Below are 10,302 nucleotides of genomic sequence, written 5' to 3'. Positions count from 1 at the left end.
TTTGTCGTCTTTATTGATGATAATTTGGTGTATTCTAAGAATAAAGAGGAGCATGATAAGCATTTGAGAATTATGTTGCAGACCTTGAGGGAGAATAACTTATATTTTAAATTGAGTAAATGTGAGTTTTGGTTGGATAAGGTAGCATTTTTGGGGCATGTGGTATAGAAGGAGGGAGTGTCTGTTGATCTAGGTAAAATTGAGGCGGTGTCTAACTGGGAAAGGCCGAAAAACGTGGCCGACTTAAGGAGTTTTCTGTGGTTGCCTGGTTACTATAGGAGATTTGTGAAAGATTTCTCTAAGGTAGCTAAGCCTTTGACGACTTTGATGAGGAAGGAAAACGGGTTTAGGTGGGATGAGAGTTATGAGACAGCTTTTTTAACCTTAAAGGAACGCTTGAACACAGCTCCTATCTTAGCTTTACCTGAATGGAGTACAAATTTTGAGGTATATTTTGATGCTTCAAAGAATGGGTTATGATGTGTGCTAATGCAAAGGGGTAAGGTGATAGCTTATGCTTCGAGGTAGTTGAAACCGTATGAAGAGAATTCTCCGACGCATGATCTGGAGCTGGGGCGGTCATTTTCTCTCTTAAGCTGTGGATGCATTATTTGTATGGAGCTACTTTTAAGGTATTTTCTGATCAAAAGAGCTTAATATCAGGCAAAGGAAATGGATAGAGTTGATTGGAGATTATGATATGGAGATAGTCTATCATGAGGGGAAGGCTAATGTGGTGGCAGATGCTTTAAGTAGGAAGTTCATTCATGCTTTATGTTCAGCTATGTCGCGTGTGAAGTTGCAAGGTGAGATAGAGAAAATGGGAATTTGTGTGATAAGTAGGAAGGGGATTCAGTTAACAATAGAGCCAAAATTGTATGCTGAGATTAGAGAAAAGAAAAAAGGAGACTCGAGAATTGGGAGATGGCACACGGGCGTGGCGGATGGCATGGCGTCACGCTTTGCCGTGTGGAAGGATGGCAGTTTGAGGTTCGATGGGAGGTGGTGTGTACCTGATGATGAGGAATTGAAAAGAAATATTTTAACTTAAGCACATTCTACACCATATTCTGTGCATCCTGGAGGAGATAAATTATATAAGGATTTGAAGAAAATATTCTGGTGGCCTGGGATGAAGAAGAAGGTTGCTGAATTCCTCCCAAGATGCCTAACTTGTTAGAGGGTGAATGGTGACCATAAGAGACCACAGGGTAGAGTACGGTTTTTAGATGTGCCTGAATGGAAGTGGGAAAGCATTTATATAGACTTTATTGTTGGTTTGCCTCGGACACAGAAGGGCAATAACATGATTTGGGTAATAGTAGATCGTCTGACTAAGACTACACACTTTATTCCTATGAAGGATACTTGGAGTAAGGCTGATTTGGCTAAAGCTTATGTGAGAAATATTGTGAAGTTCCATGGAATTCCAAAAGATATAGTTTCTGATCGTGACTTGAGATTTATTTCTAAGTTCTGGCAAGAGCTGCAAGAGTGTGTGGGTACAACTTTGAAGACGAGTACTGCATTTCATCCAGCGACAGACGAGCGGACAGAGAGGACTATTCAGACATTAGAGGATATGTTACGGGTGTGTGTCATGGAGTTTAGAGGATCTTGGGAGGAGAGGTTGGATTTGATAGAGTTTTCTTATAATAACAGTTATCATGCTAGCATTGGTATGACACTTTTTAAAGCTTTGTATAGAATGAAGTGTAGGAGTCCAGTCTATTGGGACGATGTCATTGATGCCGTGACATTGGGGTCGGAATTGATTCAGAAAATGGTTGAGCAGGTACAGGTGATCAGACAGAAGATGAGAGCTGCACAAGATCGACAGAAGATGAGAGTTGATTTGAGGAGAAGTGATATTGAGTTTGCTGTAGGGGACAAAGTATTATTGAAAATATCTCCAATGAAAGGATGATGCATTTTGGCAAGAGAGGAAAGTTGAGTCAGAAATACATTGGGCCTTATGAGATTTTAGACAGAGTTGGTGAAGTGGCATATCGTCTTGCACTACCACCAGCCTTGGCAAGAGTTCATAATGTTTTTCGTGTCTCATAGTTGAGGAAATATGTGAGTGGTCCTACTCATGTGTTACCATCTGAGACGGTTGAGATGGATGAGAATTTATCTTATGTGGAGGTGGCTAAGGAGATATTGGACAGAAAAGTGAGGAAGACTAAAAATGGCTAGACTGCGTTGGTAAAAGTTTTTTGGTCTCATCATAATGTAGAAGAAGCTACTTGGGAAGCTGAAGCTGAGATAAAAGAGAAGTATCCCCATTTATTTGCCTAAGGTATGTTATTTACGAGGACGTAACCTTTTCTTTTACGGGGGTAGAATATAATACCGTGTTTAATTTTGGTCCTAAGAATAAATAATTTAACTAAAGTTACTTAGAATTATCGTTTAATTGTTTATTTGGGTGGTGTAGTGTGGTGAACTTTGGGACAAAGTTCTTTTTAAGGAGGGAAGACTGTAATACTCCGTAATTTTAATAAATATAATTTGTAATTTATAAGATGTGAATAAATAATATTGTTGTCGTAAAAGAAAAAGGACAAAAAACATATATAACTGGGTACGTTGACTGAGTGGTAGAGGAAGGGGGGAGGTGTATGTGGTTTGAGTGTTAACTATATTACCTAGATATTTTGATTAGTTTAATAATTTAAGCAATTACTTAGAACCTTCCTACCACCTACAAATTTATATTAATACTCAACTCATGCCTTACCATCACTTTTATTCCACATCAAAAACTCAACATAAAACTTGTGAGGAAGAGTAATTTTGTGAGACAACTTTATAACAGAGTTTTCACCTCGCAATAATTAATTGTTGTAAGTTATCTATCGACTAACATCAATAGTTCACGTTTAACCAAATACCGATGTTGACCCGCACCCGTTGGCCGGCCGTTGACCTACCGTGGGACCGTTGACCAACGGGTTGACCACCGTCGGGTGTGACCGTGTGTGAGGTGTTGTTTGGGACGGTTTTGGGGAGTTTGTTTTGGGTAGTTTACATCTTAATTTAATCAATAAGAATAGTTTATAATTGTATAAAATCTAATTGTTGTTTAGATGGTGGATTTGTGGAAGCGGCTTTCTAATTTAATTGTTGATTGAATTGTGAAGATTTGTTAAAGGTAGGATATCTACTCAACCTTGCTTATTTGATGAATTTCTTATAAGACGGATTATTGTTACATGGTTACCATAAGATGAATTATTATTTCATTTGGCATGAGATAAATTGTTATTGCATTCTCTTATGTGTTGTGAAATAAAGAGTAGAGATAATTGTAGAGAGAAGAAATTAAAGAGAGTTAGAACCCTATTCTTATTCCTATATGGAGGGTGTATATATACAATACAATGAGATAGAGTTTCCATAAGATAATATATTCTAGAGTATTCTAAGTTATGGACATCCATAAAATAATATTTTATAATACTCACCCTTAGATGTCCATTACTGAAGAAGATGTCTCGTTAAAAACCTTACGAGAAAAACCCTGTGGGAAAAAACGCTAGAAAGGAAAAGAGTACAATAATCTTCAAACACGCATAATAATAGCTATCTCGTTAACACATTTCCATGGAAAACCCAGTGGGACAAAACCATGGATAAGAAAAAAGAGTACACCGCGTGTCTACTCTCCCTAATGACTACATAACTTGATGTATCTTGAAACGATCCATGTTCTGACATTGCTTCTTGATGATCGTTGAAACAGTACCTATTGTGATTGATAAACTTGAATCTTCACTCAATAGTAATTCTTGACAACTTCAATATCATATTCTTTCGAAGCTGACAATCTGGATAAAATCATTTCATAATAGCTCTTGGATCTTCATTTCAAATAATACCTCCATAATTATGATACAATTCTCCTCAATATATGACATAATATTATATGTCGAAAATAATTGTCATCTCACAATAATGACGTTCATGACTATAGCGTAATAATGCGCTTATAGTGCTACCTCGTTAAAAATCTTGCTAGGAAAAACCCATTGGGATAAAAACAAACCTAGTCGAAGAGAAAAAGAGTGTAGCCATTAAACCTTAATTCCTTGTCTTAAGGAAAATCAATCCGATAATTATTGAATAAATCATCCAATACCGCCTTTGAGCGATTTTCTTTACTAAACCACATGGTTACCGTAAGATGAATTATGAAGATTTTCTAAAGGTAGGATATCTACTTAACTTTGCTTATTTGATGAATTGATGAATTTCTTATAAGACGGATTATTGTTATATGGTTACCGTAAGATGAATCATTATTGCATTGTTGGCATGAGATAAATTATTATTGCATTGTCTTATGATAATTATTCCATAAAGAGTTTATTGTTATAATTGTTGTCTTGATAATCTTATAATTATATTATTGTCACTGCTGGTTGGTTCTCTGTTGTTTATTGGCATCTTGAAAGAGGATTGGTATTGTGTTTGAGATTATTGGATTGCCAGACACGGGGATATGGAAGTGTCGTGGACCTGCGCGATTGTGGTCGGCCAGGCACGGTGGTGTTGGGTGACCGTGGACCTGAGCAGTGTTTGCGATATGACGGTGTATGCCTTTGTGATATGTCGATTGTGGCACACGGTTGAGCCGTGAGTGATGGCCTTTTGGCATGAGTTCTATTGTTGTCTTTTAGTTACAGGTTTATTATGTTAATTATTGTTGTTTAGTTATCCTACTCAACCTCGTGGTTGACTGTGTATTCGTGGACACCTGTGATGAACCAAATATTGGGGAGTAGATTGATTACAGGTTAGCTTTTGTGATGTGTTGGATGCTTGGAGGGAGCTCGGGACATTTGACCTTCGTCAGAGTCTAGAGATCACTTAATTTATTTAAACACTATTTATATTATTTCTGCTGCAGTTGTATTAAAACATAATTTTATAATTTAATGATCTCATTGGAACTTTTGTTATAAAACCGTTTGAGGCACTTTATTTATATCGTCTTAAAGTACTTTGGTAATTGTTTGTCTTATATACATACTAACTCAGGGAACTGAGATGGTAACACCTTTATTTATCTGAGAATGTCTTGCTAAAGGCTCCTAAATAAATGGGGGTGTTACAATCACCATGTCAGTATCGGGACACGCCCAGACATACCCACAACCACCGGTGTCATGGACACGCCCACGACATCACAACTCACCAATTGATACTTGGAACACATCCGTGGTACCGGGCCTGACAGCGACTCGGATTCCCTGCCAGACGTCGTGCCTCAACCACACGAGTCCCTCCGTAACTCAAGTCATTAATGTGTACATCCCTCTTGGAGTAGGAAGCTTCAAGAGGCCACTCAAGCGTAAGTCGGTCTCCCAACCGTCTTACTTCTCCTCAATCAACAACACATCCTCAACATATACAACAACAACAATGATATAATATGCAACACAACATATTAAAGTAAGACTAATTATGAAATATACTCTTCAACATGCCATGGACCTCTATTACTCAATTATCTCGACTCCTGGAGTCCTCATAAACCAATATCATGTTACAATGCATTTCTAACAACAGAAGAGACTCATCAACATCTTCAAATATTACCATGTGATACAATACAACTCATAATATGCAAATGATCTAAGAGACACACAAATATGTACACACATTATTGAAACTGAGTTGGATTAACCTACCTTTTAGCATACTCCATACGGTACTCTCACCAAGCAAGGATCTGTCTCATAAGACCGTCTTATCCTACATAAATTACATAATAACTATCACAATACATCTTATACCTTTATATAACACAAAACCCCTTATTACTATCCTTTAATTACCCATAATACTAATTGATAACATTAACTAACACTACCCATGAAAACCCCCAAATTCTAGGCTTTGGGTCAACATAAAAATGAAAGGAAGAGGATAAGTAACTACTTACAAGTGTGAATAAATGAGCAAGAACCAGAATTGGTGAGCAAATCTTCAAGGGTATGGTGTAGATCTTAAGGATAAGATGTGGGAGTATTTGGTGGGATTTTGAGAGATATGGGGATAAGGTTTGGTGAGGGAATAGGGGAAAGAAATCTGAAAAAGAGTTTAAAGGATAATACCCACTCATAAAGCTTACACGCGTAATTAATGACAGCAACAGGTCACTCGGTCGAGTGTAAGGTTCACTCGGTCTAGAGTGGCTCCACTTGGTTGATGAACCTGCCACTCGGTCGAGTGACTTATTCCAAAAGCTGATATGAATTTCACATGGTCTACTCGATCGAGTAGGACTTCACTCGGTCGAGTACTCTGTTGTACTCTACCAAGTGCGGGACTATAAACTACGGGGTATTACAATCTTCCCCTCTTAAAATGAACTACGTCCCCGAAGTTTGCCTCACTCTCTCCTTTCCAAACCACTCCCTCGAGTCTCATCACCAATTATCGTGTGCTTTCTCGAGGTTCTTGCCGTCACCCTCACCTTTATTATGCCAATATCAATCTCATCTCTCTTACCAAGTAAGCACATGTTCTTCTACCGTATACACTCCCTTGTACTCGTACATATACACTCTCTTATACTCTTATACTCATGTGCTACTCACACACGTACCACGCTTGTTTTCCTTCTTTAAATTCCAAATTGTTACATTAAAGCAAGAGGGTTGTAGTGGGAGCCGATTTGCCGGCTGTAGGGCAGGCGGCTAAGAGAGCATGAGTGTGTATGTTGTCAGGCTTTCATGGGAGGAGATGTGGGTGGTGGCTTCTGCTGTTCATGCCACCATGGTGGTTGCCGGCGAATGGGAGTGCTGGGCGATGAATGTGGCTGCCTTGGCTGCTCCAGGTGGTGGTCCTCGGTGGTGTAGAAGGTGGATGCATGGTGATGTCGAATTTGGGATTGAATGGGTATGCACAAGTCAGTGATCCAAATAAGTCATTGGTTGCATTTTGTCAACCTTTGACTTTGCTGAAATTGGTAATTGTTATACTTCATATTGACCCGTCTTGCTTACCTCCGTCTTTTGTTATCGACTCAAACTCAAATCTCCGCTTTATTATTCCGCCTCGCCTACAAATTATATTAATAAAATAATAATACTAATATTATACTAAAATCCGACTAATTATTAAATCTAACTAAGAGGACTAATTATTATAAACTAGTTATTAAAATGAGCTATTTAAGCATACAAAATCGAGTCGGAATAAGATAGTAGGACGGGGCTAGATCATCCTAAATTAGGACGATATCACCGATCAGCTGTCCGGCAGCCGACAGGGAACTCTGCTCCGCCATTTTCCTTTCCTCCCTCATTTAAGACCTAATCTATGGGGAGACTATATATACCCCATGTTAATGTTTTGTAGACACAATACCCTAGATCTAGAATGTAACACCTTCTTCTTACCCGACCAAGGTAATCGGGAGATGTTACCATCTCGGTTTTTCGGGACAGTGAAATCAGAATTACAATTGAGAAACATTTATACAATTGACAGTTTAGTGAACTACATAGTTAACAAACAAAAACTACAGTGAACTATACATTATACCACCCGACTACCATCTATGTCATCTAACATCTAGCTATGTGACTCGACTCCAAGTGCTCGTAGCTCGTCCCGTCTGCCGTAAGGTGTCATAACCTGTAATACTCCGTATTTATAAGTCTTGGGGTACTCTCTCGAGTAGCCCTTACTCTGTCGAGTAAGGGTAAGTTGCGAGATAAAATAGTTTCTGACCTGTTAAGTACTCGATCGAGTAGTCAGGGGTACTCGATCGAGTAGAAATACTCGATCGAGTACCTTGGGTACTCGATCGAGTGTCCGGTTTTACGGGGAGTTTTCTCGGGTTTTGTTAATTATGCGATTAAGGTATTTAAACATAGTCGTCATTGTTTTAAATCACTTTTACAAAACCTAAAACCCTGTTTAAGAGAGAAAGCAACCAGTTCATCTTCCTAATCGCATCCTTAGCAATTCCCGGAGTTCGACGGTCCAGTTCTTGTGGTTATTCGTATCGTTGAGTTCCCTGCGTCGAGGGTAAGCTTTTAATATAATTTTTATAATGTTTTGTTAAGTTTGGTTAAACCCTAATTTAGAGATTAGGGGTTTTGTGTGTAGTTTGTGATGTGTAGCCTCTATGTGTTATATGATAGGAGGAGGGTTCGTAGAAGAGACTTTTTGATACAAATTTGTTGATACCGTCATGATGTTGTGCTTTCCAGGTAGGATTTCCTACTCAGTATTAGTCCCATAATGGGATATTGGTGATGTGCTGTATTTGGTTGTTTGATATGATGATTGTACTGTGTTTGTGGTTGTGATTGCTGTTGATGGTTCTCGAGATGCGTTCTCGGCTGAGTGAGGTCACTTGCGGGAGTGACTTCACGCCCTAGTTTCGCCCTTCGTGGAACCCACCACGGAAGGGGATGTGCACATTAATGGACAGGGTTATCGCTCGGTATGATGAGTCGGGCTTAGGTGGGAACGGCTGCGGTCCCCCACTGGCAGGGCTGGTCAAGTGGACAGTCAGTACTGAGATGATGGGAATTGATTGGTGGTGTGTGTGTGTGTGTGTGTGTGATTAAGTCATCTTTATCTTATTGTTGATATATGTATTGAATTGTGTGATTAGTACTGACCCGTTTAAATGTTTTAAAAACTGTGGTGATCCATTCGGGGTGGTGAGCGATTATTGAGCAGGTGTGATATGACGCGTATGGATAGCTGGGATGAGTCATCACGTGGCAGTTAGAAGTCTTCCGCTGTGTCAGACGAAGTCTAGTAGCTTTGATAGTTTAGCTGTAGATCGTATGAGAACCTTGTAATTCTTTTTATTAGTTTTGGTTTGAACATGTAATCGCTTAATCTATAATTACTTTAAAAGTACGTTTCTTTATGTTCTTATGATATTCAGTACCTCGGGCCACCGAGATGGTAGTATCCTTATACCTGAGTGGTCCTGGTAAGGCACTTGGAGTATGGGGGTGTTACAAATGGTATCAGAGCGACGATTTTGGAACCTGTAACAAATGAACATAATGAACATAGGGAGTCCAATAAAATGAACCTGGTGTATGTGTAATGGGAGCCCCGGCTGATGCTAGGTTTTGGGTGAGTAGGCGCCCTCACTTCAAAATCTTGGCCCCATGATACTTAAGCCAGTCACATGGTATGGGAACGTGGAGTCCGTGTGTATATGTGCGACGTATATGTTAATTGTGCTGTATATGGTTTGTTGAAAGCATGTTGCATGATAGTTGGTTGACATGTTGGTTGGAATCGTTGGAAAAGTATATGAGAATGATGAATGATATGGTAGAAAAAGAAAGTAGTTCGTATATGATGATGTATGATGAAGTGGAATTGTAATGTTGTTGTATTAGCAACATGGAAATAGGATTTGTAGTGTATGGGTGTGGTTTGTGTTATGAAAAGTTATGAAAATTTAAAACATGCGGGTAATACTGATTGAAAGTTGAATGTTATATGAGCATGATAGATGGTAATGTTTGACTTAAGGTAAGTAGTAACATGAAGAATAGAGGTTCAATGATATGTGTTTTATATAACGAATTGGATGAAAAGCATGATGGTTGTTTATAACGTGGCACTTGATAACACGAAGTAGATTATTTTGTTAATTGTATGAGGAGTCGCGCAGATTTGAATGCGTAGTTGTAATCATAATGTTGAAATAATAATGAATGCATAGTACGTTAGGGTATGTGAGATAACATGCGGGTAGTATTCACGAAGTCTGCATGACTCGATCGAGTGGGTTTGATTCGATCGAGTGGGTACTTGTCGTTATTTTGACCAGAATCGTGTTTTGGGCACTCGATCGAGTACCTCGGGCACTCGATCGAGTATGGGGTCACTCGATCGAGTAGGCTGGGCTACTCGGTCGAGTAAGTCGAGATCGGAAGGTCTGTTTAGGTTCTCGAGTCGGGGCACTCGATCGAGCATGTTGGGCACTCGATCGAGTAGCCTCAACTCGATCGAGTAGGTTCGGTACTCGATCGAGTGGGTCTGTCACAGTCATATGCGTGTTTCGGGTCATATGTTTGTCTTTTGACATTCGTTGCATATTATGTTTAATTCAAAGGTGTTGTATTACCTCTTTATGCATTGTTTTACGTATGCGTTGGTCCTGAAGCGTAAGTTACCCAATCTTATGATGTAAAGAGTAGCACTATGATGAGTATGAGTTCGGTGGGGAGGACATGAGTTATATGTGATTATGATAGATGGTGGAAAAAGAAAAGGAAGATTGGTATAGTTTATTGAGGC

The sequence above is a fragment of the Silene latifolia genome, chromosome 9 (assembly GCF_048544455.1).
Source record: "Silene latifolia isolate original U9 population chromosome 9, ASM4854445v1, whole genome shotgun sequence".
NCBI classification, from domain to species: Eukaryota; Viridiplantae; Streptophyta; class Magnoliopsida; order Caryophyllales; family Caryophyllaceae; genus Silene; species Silene latifolia.
This window is presented reverse-complemented; position numbering follows the sequence as displayed.